Source organism: Phyllostomus discolor, chromosome 13 (assembly GCF_004126475.2).
Source record: "Phyllostomus discolor isolate MPI-MPIP mPhyDis1 chromosome 13, mPhyDis1.pri.v3, whole genome shotgun sequence".
Lineage (NCBI taxonomy): Eukaryota > Metazoa > Chordata > Mammalia > Chiroptera > Phyllostomidae > Phyllostomus > Phyllostomus discolor.
In genome coordinates, this window is record NC_040915.2 from 57322144 (window position 1) to 57332742 (window position 10599).

General features: G+C 51.7%; 1 non-coding gene across 1 annotated transcript; it reads left to right on the forward strand.

The window, feature by feature from the left end:
* The first annotated feature begins 1510 nt into the window (after positions 1 to 1510).
* On the forward strand, positions 1511 to 1648 carry LOC114510519. The gene has a single exon (XR_003685681.1). It is a non-coding gene; the product is annotated as a U4 spliceosomal RNA (small nuclear RNA).
* Positions 1649 to 10599: the final 8951 nt, after the last annotated feature.

Below are 10599 nucleotides of genomic sequence, written 5' to 3' on the forward strand. Positions count from 1 at the left end.
GGCCAGGTGACTGCAATGTGCAGTCTTGGCTGGGAATCATTTCTTGGGTATGTGCAGAACAGCCCTGTTTAAATAGTAAAAACTGGAAGCAGCCCGGTTCGCCATCACTAGAAGAGATAAGCTATGGTAACTTCATGCGTAGAATACCATGCAATAGGGAAAAAAAATGAATGAATTAGTTATGTGTATAACCATGGATATTTATTTATGTTTAAATTTTATTTCCCAATTGCAGTTGACATATGATATTATGTTAGTTTCAGACGGGCGACATAGTGATTAGAGATTTATCTACCTCACAAAGGGATCACCCTGATAAGCCTAATAACCATATGACACCATACAAAATCATTACAATGTTATCGATTATATTCCCTATGCTGTGCCTTATATCCCTGTATTTTTATTTTTATTTATTTTTTCATTGCTTTAAGAGAGAAAGGAAGGGAGAGAGAAAGAAACATCAATGTGAGAGAGAAGGAATGGGGATTGTGCACACCTGGACTGGAAATCGAATCCGCAACCTAGGTATGGGCCCTGACCAGGAATTGAACCCATAACCTTCTGTTACAGGAGGATGCTCCATCTCACTGAGCACACTTGCCAGGGCCCCATTACCATTTTCATAACTGTGTACTTCTTAATCCCTTTCAACTTTTTAAAAAATTTCATTTATTTATTTTCCGAGAGAGGGGAAGGGAAGGAGAAAGAGAAGGAATGAAACATCAGCGTGTGGTTGCCTTTTGTGTGTTCCCTACTGGGGACCTGGCCTGCAACCCAGGTATATGCCCTGACTAGGAATCGAACTGACGACCCTTTGGTTCATAGGCCTGTGCTCAACCCACTGAGACACACCAGCCAGGGCTCCCTTTTAACTTTTTCACCCATCCTCCCACCTCCCTCCCATATGGCAACCATTAGTTCTCTCTGTCTCTGAGTTTGTTTCTGTTTTGCTTGTTCATTTCTTTTGTTTTCTAAATTCCACATGTAAATGAAATCATATGGTATTTGTCCTTCTCACCATGGATATTGTAACAATGCCGAGCACAAAAAGCAAGTCTCAAAATGAGACATTCTACTTAAACTCAAAACTATCAGGACTTACAAGAGTATCACACAAAAATCAGTTGTGTTCTATACACCGGCAATAAACCATCCAGAAAGAAATTCAAATAACAATTCTGTTTACAATAGTATCCACAAGCGTAAAAGGCCTGGGATTGATTAACACAAGGAGGTGGAAGACGTGTTCCCTGAAAACTATAAAACATTGCTGCAATAAACCAAAGACAACCTAAATAAGTAGAAAGACTTATTGAATTATCTTATCTTAATGAACTGGTAATTTAATTTTGTTAAGGCAGCAAGACTACCCAAAGCAATCTACAGATTCAGTGCAATCCCTATCAAAATTCTAATGACCTTTTTTTAAGAAATGGAAACACTCATCCTAAAGTTTGTGTGGGATTGCAAAGGGCCCCGAAGAGCTCACGATGTAAAGAGAAGAACAAACTTGGTGCAGCAGCAGTATCGTAGCCAACGAGGTTATCCAAGGTGTGTCATTGCTGATGGAAACCTGTCCCAATACCCCTCCATGACGACCTGAAGTATAGTTGGCATTGGCAGTTTTTGACAGTCTTACAGAGGCTGAATTTTTTAAAAAGAAGAAAGAAGAACAAAGCAGATTCTCATTGTCTGATTTGGAAACTTACTACGAAGCTACAGCAATCAAAAACAGAGTAGTACTGGCATAAAGACAGATATTAGATAAATGGAATAGAATGGACAGAAATAAACCCAGGTGTCTGTGGCCAGCTGACTCTCAACAAGAGCTGAAAGGGCCAAGGTCAAGAACAGTCTCTTCAACAGTCTCTTTAACAAACGCTGTGACAACAGAATAAAGTTGGACTCCTACTTCACACTGTATTAAAAAATTAACTCAAAGCCCTGGCTGGCATAGCTCAGTGGATTGAGCACGGGCTGCAAACCAAAGTGTCGCAGGTTCGATTCTCAGTCAGGGTACATGCCTGGGTTGCAGGCCATGACCCCCAGCAGCCCCACATTGATGTCTCTCTCTTTCTCCTTCCCTTCCATCTCTAAAAATAAATTTAAAAAATTAACTCAAAATCGATGAACCGTGGGAATGTAAAATGGTGGTTCCTGGAAAAATTAACATAAAATTACCATACGATCCAGCAGTTCCACTTCTGTGTGTGCACCCGAAAGAACTGAAAGCAGGGACTTGCACAGATATTTGTACACCGGTGATCAGAGCCTTGTTCACGAGAGCCAAACTGGGAACAACCAGAATGTTCATCAATGGATAAGTGGATACACAAACTTTGGTGTGCCCATAGGATGGGATATTATTCAGCCATAAATAGGGATGAAATGCTGACACATGCTAGGACATGGGTGAACCTTGAAAACATTACACTAGATGAAATAAGGCAGACACAGCTTGTATCGTGTATCCAGAACAGGTACATCTGTAGAGACTGAGAGCAGATTGGCGGCTGGGGAAAGGGGAGTGGGACGTGACTGCTTCGTGGATACAGGGTCTTCTCTTAGGGTGATACAAACGCTTGGGACCAGGTAGCGGTGATGGTCGCACAACATTATGAAGGTACAAATAGCACTGAAGTGTTTACTTTAAGGGGTTAATTTTGTGTTATGTGAATGTTGCTTCAATCAAGAAAAGATGCAGGACTAACTATATGTTTTAGGGATTACATTCACATGTAACAAAACCGTAAAGAAAATCAAGGGAATGAGAAATGCAGAGTTCACTTCGCCAAAGTGAGATGTAATTGGGAGGGGCAGCCAAGGGCACCGATGGGTATCGGCGACATCCTGCTTTTTAAGTCGCACGGCCGTTCATTCTATCATTCGTTATTCTTGGTGCAGGTTGCTAACTTTCTTTTGTACGCATGAAATTGCTCGTCATGCGTTAGAGGGCCCTTTGGTGTCCACAGAGAGTCTTGCTTCTCCAATTCGGCGGATCTCCCAAGCCCATCTGTCAGCCCCAATGACAGGGCTGCAAGGTCGCACCCTGTAATTATCCCGTCTGTTGGCTTCGCCATCTGCTCATGCCTACTCCCACCACTGGTTCCCCACCTCCCACCTAGGCAGGGGGTCCTCACTACCCCGCCAACACACACACACACACACACACCAAACAGACACAGATCGTTGCTAACACCGGTTCCCCACCTAGAAAGCATTTCTGTTGCCCCACAAGCAGACACATCTGAGCCTTCCATGAGTGGGAGCCGCAGCGCCCTGTGAACGTGGTGAGTAACCAGAGCTATTACCCTGTGGTTACCTCCTACGGAGTAACCTTTGGTTATCCTGGAAGAGACAAGTACAGTCATACCTTGGTACTCATCAGCTTCAGAACTTGTCAGATCCTGTACTTGTCACATTTTGACGAGAAAAAAAATGTTTCAACAGTCGGCGCTTGCTCGGGACTCGTCACACTTGCTAGAACTTGTGTGAGTCACGATGTTGCCCTGCAAGAGAAAACGCTTCATTGTTTAGTGCTCATCAGTTTCCACGCTCGTCACAAGTTCCAGATTAATGAGGAGTGTTGAGGTCCCACTGTAGTCGAGAACATGGTCTCAGTGTGGGAGGGTGTAGCCCAGCCCGGGCCTTCTGCTATTGTGTGGGGTGGGGGTGGAAGGGGCTGGAGGAGAAGCAGTAAAGTTGGAAGTGGCTGCCGGAGGGAGTCTGAGCTCAGGAACAGAGCAGCAAAGGACCAAAGGTTGATGCAGGACGATGAGTGGCAGGCATAGCCCTGCTCCGGAGCAGAGCGCCTGAGGTGGGGGAGACTGGAGGACCCCAGAGGGAAGGAAGGGATCCCAGCTGGGAGAAGACGTAGGCCACCAGGCTCCCAGGTGGACAGGCAGAATTCTTGTCAGTCAGAGGAGCCGAGTCCCCGGCACCCAGCTTATTTTGCTTCTGGGGCTGCGTGGGGAGCTGGCAGGGGCAAGGCCGTCACATCACTCTCTCACCACGTACCTCTAGGCAAGCCAACTCCTTTCTCTTGGCCTGTGTCCATCTGCAAAATGGGAGTTGGGCTAAAAGGTTGTGGGGGTGGGGAGGCTCCTTCCAACAGACACACTGTAATTCCAAGTGGGGCTGGTGTCCTGGAAACGAGGTTGCCTGGCCCTGGGCTGGACTGTGAACTGTATGGAGTCCCCCACTGCCCCCCTCTCTCCTCTCACCCTAAAGTTGTAGGGGGACCTAGGAAGAAATGAAGTTGTTAATAAAAGTGTGAGTCATGGGGTATGTTAGCCTAAATGGGAACAAAGTAGGGGTGATGAAATGGTCTAGACTCAGTACCAGGAATGGGGTGTGTGGTAAGGCCAGTGAATTCCCAAGGTGTGAAATGAGTCCTTCAATGTGGTGCCAGGCTGGCATCAACACCAACAAGGTATCCCGTGAGTCCGTGGGTGGCAGCGCTGGCAGGAGGCTGAAGGGCAGGGAAATCCATATTCAAAGTAGGAGCCTGCTGCAGTGAGCTTAAACCTTGGCTCCCTCTGCGATGCAAGGGGCCAATGTAGTGAAGTGGCCACCAGGTGGCAGGCTAGTTCTCAGGGAAGAGGGCCACGTTGGAGCCCAGGGTCAGGTAGGTCCTGCTGTTTTTACCAAGGGACTGAAGGGAGGCAATACCTAGCTCATAGGAAGGAACCGGCCTTGGGAACTTCAGGCCCAGTGAGAGCAAGAGAGGGTTAGGCTGAGGGGCTGGGATCCCTTCGTTGTAGGCAGGAGCCCCAGGGCATGTAACAAACTGTCTTAAAGAAATCTTCGATTGTCCCTTGGTTCTCTTGTTCAGTCACCACTTCCCTGCAGACACCCAGAGAGGGGCAGAGACTCGCCCAGGACCAGGCAGGACAGGTGCAGAGCAGCAGCGGCGGTGGCGTGACTGTGGTGTGCGGGAGAGGAAGGGCTGCGGAACGGAGGGGTGGTCGGGGGCAGAATGAGTGCGGGTCACACCCACAAATAGATGTTGAGCGTCTGCTGGGTTCCAGGGACCCAGCATGGAGCAGTAACCGTGACCAGCAGTGGTTCCTGCCCTTGAGAATCGATAGTCAGCCATGACCGCATCCACAAGCCAGATAATTTTAGACCATGGAAAGTGCCATGTGAAAGAGATAAAATGACATGGAGAGTGACGGGGGCAGGGGGCTGCTTCAGCCCTGGTGCCAGGAGAAGGAAGGCGTCTCTGAGGGGTGGTGTGGAGACCTCACCAGCAAGAGTATCTGGGGCAAGAAACAGGAATTCAAGCAAAAACAGCCGGTACGTTTACTGTGCTCCGGGCACTGTTCTAGGTCCTGTGCAGGAATTAGCTCGTGTGACCCTGTCACGACCTTAGGAGGTAGTAAGATGACCACTGCCACTTTACAGATGAGAGACTGAGGCAGAAAGGGTCAAGTGGCCATGGCAGGCGAGAGAACTGGGCCCCGGGCCCCGGCAGGCTGCCTCGGGGTCGGCGGGTGCCGCTCTGCTTCCCAGAGGCAGTGGCACGGAGTGACCTCGGCCGGCTGTAGAATCTGCCTTCTGTCTTGACTGCAGGATGTGGGGTAGGAATGGCAACCTGCCCTTCCCTAGGGAAGGCTTGTGCCAGCTCGTGTCAGAGCCGGGGCAGGTCTCCAGCACCCGTTCTGTCCTCCCCGCCTGAACCCTCTGGGGGAGTTATTGTTTTATTTTTTCTTCAATTACAGTTTACACTCAATAATATTTTGTATGGATTTCAGGCGTACAGTGTAGTGGTCATGCCTGACATTTCCAGTACCCACCCGGCACCATACATCATTACTACGATACTACAGACTACATCCCCTAAGCCATACTTTACATCCCCGTGGCTATTTTGTAACTACTGATCTGTGCTTCTCAATCCCTTCACCTTTTCACCCAGTTCCCCAGTCCCTGGGGTGGGGGGCGGGGGTGGCGGGGGTTCTGAAGTCCCAGCTCCCTGCCCCCAGCTCTCTCTTCACAGCTAACTGGGCCAGCTCATTGTAAAGGGATTTGACTCCAGGAGACACCTGGAGGCGGGTGAGAAAGGGCTTAGGGATTAGACAAGGATCTCTGGGAAGGTAAGGCACTTAATTAGGGAGCTTTGGGCGTGGGAAGTGGGGCAGGGAGAGGATTGGTGTCTCCACAAAGCCGGGGTGGACTGCGGAAGTGAGGAGGAACCGGGCTCCTGGGGAGGAGCCAGAGGGGGCTCAGTTTCCCACCTTCTGTTGTGTCTTCAGAAATAACACATAATAGTATTAAGAGTCCCTCACATTTGTGCACCCATCACTTTTCCAGCCTTTATTTCACTTGGAATTCTCACGATGGCCTTGGGAAAGAGACAAGGATTACATTTCTCCCCAGATTACTGGTACCCAGAGAAGACAGATGACTGCTACCCGAAGGAGCTGAAGGAGTTGGGGCCCAGGACTGGGACCGCTTTCTCTGCACTCTCACAACGTTAGCGCAAGGCAGGCGGGGTGGGGGCGGGGGCAGTGTGGGGAGGGGGGGCAGCTCTGGGAGAGGCTGGAGCAGGGCCAAGGAGCTGCAGCACACTCCACAGGAACGCAGGCTGCTGGCTACTAGGCTGAAGTCACCTAGAGACCAGTGCTCCATCTCATTCTGGGCCTGCTCCCCCACCCCAATATTCTGAGTTCCACAAGGGTGGGTTTTTTTTAAGGTTTATATTATTCTCATTTAAGAGAGAGGGAGGGGAAAGGAGGATCGATACAAGAAACACCAGTCGGCTGCCTCCCAATCACCCCAACCCGGGATCCAGCCCACAGCTCAGGCACACCTCTTGACCAGGAATTGAATTGGCAACCTTTCTGCATTACTGGAGACACTCCAACCAACTGAGCCACACGGACCAGGGCCACAAGGGCAGTTTTTTCACTCGGTGATTAGCACAATATGCTCAGTTAAATATGTGTTGAATGAATGACTGTATGAATAAAACGATGGAAAGGCCTCCTCTGTAATTTGCCTGACTCCTGCTCGGCCACCAAGTTCTCTGGGGAGCCTGGGATGCCCCCACGCTCTGACTGGTGGCACTGGCTGCCCTGTCCTGGAGAGGGAGGGCAGGTGTAGGAGTGGCCTTGACTGAAGTCCCCATAGACCAGGAACTCCTCGAGGGCAGGGCCTGGTTGACCTCATCCTCAGAGCTGTCCCCATGCCCGGCGCCCTGCCTGCTGCATAAGCGGTACTTATGGAGCAAAGGAATGAAAGGTGCTCTCACTCCCGAAGCCTGGGCTACCTGGCAGGGGAGGCCAGGTGCAGGAGTGAACCCATCGCCCTGCTTCCTCATTCTACCATCGAGGCCCAAGCCCCAGGCGGTTCTGATTTCTTCATTCCTCCTCCGCTTCTTGGGGAAAGGACCTGAGGTGGCTGCAGGCACGTAGCAGGTCTGGGAGGAGGCGAGGAAGCCAGGAGGCTCAAGTCAGGGCTTTTTGCCCGGCCACCTGCCAGCACAAGGGCTTTCCAGAGAGTTCCTGCTGGTGTGGCCTCGTGGAAGTCGAGTGTTCCACAAATATTTGTACAAGGGTGTAAAGACTCTTGTCCCCAACTCTCAGTTCAGTGTGCCAGTCTCCGCACCACCCCTTTCCCGCTGGCACCGGAGAATCAGAGGACAGGGAACTTGGCAGCTTTTGATCTCCAGGTCAATGCCCTTGTGTTAAAGGAGAGGCATCCAAGGCCCAGAGGTCAAGGGCAAACGGCCCTGAGGGGGCCCCTGTGTGCTCATCGCTGAACTGTCACTACAGTCGTTTTTACTCAAGAACTTGGCCTAGCACCCAGGCTCAGGACTCCCCATCCTGTCTGTGTCTGGAGCTGCTTCCCAGACAAATCCCGACCCCAGGGCACTAACTCCTGAGACTAGAACCGGCAGACTATGTTCCTGCTAGGTCTCTATGCTCCAGCAGCCTGCTCGCAGCTATTCACACCACCTGTCCAGCACAGCGGACACAGAACAGCACACTCAGCCCAGAGCTGCCAAGTGGCAGGGCCTGGATTTCCACTCAGGCCCGTCGAACCCCTGAGGCTGGGCTCTTCCTGTTGGACCAGGCTCTTGCTTGAAAGTCACCGCTGTAACACAAAGTAGTCAGTGTCACGGTCAGGAGACAGAGGCTTCAGGTTGTCTCGGCTCGGGTAGATCAGGGAGAGATTCCTGGGAACAGCATTGGATCGGGCCCTTTTTTTATAAAATCCTCACTCCAGGATATGTTTATTGATGAGAGAGAGAGAGAAAGTTGATGTGAGAAACACCAATCAGTTGCCTCCCATTCGTGCCCTGACCAAGGATCAAACCCTCAAACTTTCAGTTCAGGGGATGATGCTCCAACCAACTGAGTCACCTGGCCAGGGCGGGACCAGGGCTTTGAAGGCCAGGGAGGATCTGGCGGGGGGCGGGGGGGGGGGCTGGGACCAGGTGAGGGCAGCAGCTCAGACAGAGGCAGGAGGGCAGAGGTGCATCTGAGCGACAGCATGGAGCTTCTCTTACTGAAATGAAAGTGTGAAGGGAAATGAGCGGCACTGGAGGCCACAAGGGATGCTGGGAGGAGATGGGGGTAGATCTTGAATGCAAGTCAAGGAACTAGGGAGCCACTGCAGGTTCTTGAGCAGAGGAGCAGCTTGCCTAATAGGGAGGGAGAATTGCTGGGTAGGGGTTAGGGTATAGAGAAAAGGTGAGGATGGGGAGGAGGGGCTCTCTTAGTAACTAGCTTGGAGGAGTTTACCAAATTATTAGGCCAGGATTTATATTATCAGATTAACTAGCGGTTCCATACTGGGCTGGTGATAGATAAGTTTCAGTGGCGGAAGGAGAAGCAGGCAGCCACAGGACTGGGAAGAGCAGACTGGAGGAAGGGTGCTTTCTTTAGGTCTTTACCTCGGATAACTCGAGTCCTGGGGCGCAGGGGCGTGCAGTGGGGTAGGTGGGAGCAGGTGACTACTTCCTGCTGGGTGAATGTTTTCCATGTGCTTCCTGGGGCAGCCCGTGCAGGTGGTCCCAGGTGAGTCTATAGCCTGGCCCATAGGCACCTGGCAGCCTATGGCCCAGAGACCGGAAACTTGGATTCCCCCCTCTGCACATGCTCATCTTCTGGTTCTCAATTAATCACCTATCCTTCCTGATTTAGAGGGTCTCCATGGGCTTACATGAAAATCTAGATCGGAAAAGGCCTTGTAAACTGTAAAGTGATAAGCCAACATAAGGGTTGTTCTTTTTTCCTCTGAGTAGGCTGCACAGTGGAATGAACATTTTGCTCCTGGATGGGCCTTTAATAAAGGTCTCAGCCACGTGTCCAACAAGGAAGGCAGCCATGCCCTGCCTTAAGCCAGAAGCCGATGATTCTGTAACTGGGGCAGGACTGCTGAGGCTACCTGAGGACACACAGAGGTGGGGTGGGGCCTCTCAGCCACAGGGCTGGACCTGAGACCCTCACTCTGTGCCCTGCAGAAGACCTCTGTGCTGGGGCTGCGCCAGGGCACAGACAGCATGGGGAGTCCAGAAAGAAGGCCTCCCAAGTGTCTGTGGAGTCACTTTCCACTTGGAAAGGAGGAAACGGCTCATTCTCGGGGGGTGGGCAGTGATTGGGGCATGGCAGGACGGTCAAACTTATAGGTACCCAGGGGGACCTGCAGCACTGGTCCCTGGGTGAGCAAGGGAGGGAGTGAGGAAGCAGATAAGCTGATAGCGGGCCTGACTTTCTCTGTGGTTCCCTTCTCGTTCACCCTGCACCCCCGACCCAGAGGTCGGAGCCTGGCCCTGCAGGCAGCAAAGGAAGTGCGTGCAGGGTGATCTAGGGAGGGCCCTGGGCTAGGCGCTGCACTGAGGGAATTGTGTCCTTCAGCTCACTCGGTCCTCTCGTGCTGACTCGAAGTTCAGATCATCTGCCCCCATGCGTAAACGAAGAAGCTTGTATCCAGGGAGGTGGAGTCACTTGCTGAAGTCTCCTAGAAGCAGAGGATTTAGAACTCAAACCCAGGTCTTTGAAGCATTCTTCCATGCTGGCTGAGAGTGTGAGCAACTCAGGAGCAGCTTTCAAAGTGCTGGGAAGGTCAGGTGCCCAGGACAGGGCTCTGGGAGGGGTGACCGGGTCTGGGCTTCCTTGTCCCCGCAGCCTGTCTGCCCCACGGGAGGGGATAGGCTGCCAACACTGAAAGGCTGGGAGCTGGGCTAGCAGCAGCTGTCCAGAACCGAGGGCAGGACAGAAGAGCAAGGGTCTAAGAGAGAAGAGGCCAGTACCACGGTTCCCAGAGGCAGGGCGACGGCTAGGCTTAGGGGACCCGGCCCCTCACCCCCTGCCCCACGGCACCAAGTTCCCTAGAGTTTTGGGGGGAGACTTGGTCCTGTGCTATGAGGGGGGGGAGCTGATCTTAGAAGAGCTCATTAGACAGTACCTAGATGGGGAAACTGAGGCCCAGAGAGCTCAGGCGTCTCATCCAAGGCCACACTGTGAGCTAAGAGTAAATTTGGGACCAGAACCCAGACTTTCTGGGACTCCGGCTCGTCTCCTGCCTAGTTACCGACTTCGGGAGAGCGAAAGCGACGCATCAGAAGCCGGAGCCCGGAGCATCTCC